This window comes from Helobdella robusta (genome assembly GCF_000326865.2).
Source record: "Helobdella robusta unplaced genomic scaffold HELROscaffold_13, whole genome shotgun sequence".
Taxonomy (NCBI): domain Eukaryota; kingdom Metazoa; phylum Annelida; class Clitellata; order Rhynchobdellida; family Glossiphoniidae; genus Helobdella; species Helobdella robusta.
The window spans coordinates 2930461-2932344 of NW_008703718.1; positions in this window are offsets into that span (position 1 = coordinate 2930461).

Here is a 1884-nt window from a genome sequence, read left to right on the forward strand (position 1 = left end):
ATCGGTGAACATTTATTTCGTTTAGTAAATTTTTCTTTATAAATTTGATGATATGTAAATATCAAAATCATGTCTGGTTTGTTGTTGGATCATATCATATGGAAAACAGCAGTTATGGTTTTGTTTGCTTTTGGTTATGGTTGGTTTCATTGACCCCAAGATGGCTCATGCTAGGCTTGCACTTGTGACTTGATCACACTACTGATTTCCCATTTGGCTCTTTTCATTTATTTAATTTTATGTTTTTGTATTGGTTTAATTTAATAATTTCAATATTAAATTTTAATGTTTAAACAAAAAATTTATTTAACTTTAACCTAATTTCATTAACAATATTTCTGGTTTTTTTGTTAGAAGGTAGAAGATTTTCCAAAGATTTACAATGGTTGTAGGTAAGACATCCATGACAAATTTTTTTCAATCATCTGGTATTGATGACACTGCCAACATTGGTGATACAACAAAATTAAGGTTAGGGTGTCTGGTATTTTATAACATCTTATATCCAAGACGGATTTCCAATTTTGTTTTGTCATTTTTATTTTCACCAAAGGAGCAATTATGTCTCTCATCATTTCATATCATTTCTTTATATGCAGTTTTATCCAAACTCTGGCCTGATCATGTTTCTTAAAAAACGTTTGACAGTGTTTCTAACTCTTCCCAGTTGAAACTAAAATAACCAGTCCAGTTTGAATGTTATACTATTGATCACATTTTCATTCGAATAATGCTAAAAAATATTTGATGTTGCCTTCAGTGTACAACCTGAAATCCAAATGAACATTACGCTTTTCAAATTTGCTTGCAGATAATAAATATAGATAAATAATAATTAATATACATACATTCATTTACATGTACATAAAGGAAACAATATAAAACCTGTACAAACATGCATACACGCGTAAATACAAACATACATAACATACACAGACTGATAAATATATGCAATGGTATTTGTATAATAACTTTTATAAAACAACATTATATTACTTACATTGATTAGCTGTTAATTAATTATTAAACACATTGACTGAACATTTTTTACTACTGCAATCAAATGTGGATGCATTTTAATTAGCTGGCTCTGTCTTGTGTGGATACAATATACATGTCCGCATGTGTATATGTATATTAAATAAGCGTATGTTGTCACAGGTTTGTGTATATTTATATACAGGTATATATATACAGGTATATATATATATATATATGTATATACATGTGCAGTACTGGATTATTCTTGCTGTTTGAAAAGAGTGTTTATACTATGTTACCTTATATTATGGTGCTCCTTAGCTTTACTGATGAATTGTTTTTATAGAAATTTGTGGTTGTGCTGTCTGATTGTATGTGTCGGTGTGTGAGTGGTTTTTTATTAATACTTATATGCGTGTGTGTGTGTGTGTGTGATAAACATTACAAAATGTGATTATGGCTGTATACAGTTGTTATATTGTTGATGATTTACACTGTTGTTTATCATTTTTTTGTTGGCTTGTGCCTATAAAAGGATTAGACATGTTTTGAGTTGGTTTTATTTGGTTTTCAGTCCGGCTGATGATTTATTTCTCTGTTTTTTATTTATTTTTTTATTAGGTTTGTTTTTATCATTTGAGATTTCATGGTTCTTAAATGGTAATACAAAGTTATTGGTCGTTTGTTAGTTGATCGATCGGTAAGAAAATATGCTAAGGTATCTATCTATCTCATGTGGATTAATTAATATAAATTTTAATCTATAAATTATTGAATGTATTTTTCTGGTTTGTAAATTGCTATATAAAACGTTACAAAATTTAACTCCTGTTATAAATAAAAATGCAACCACCAACCACCACCACCACACTGAAAAGTGGCAGATATGCAGGTTTGATGATA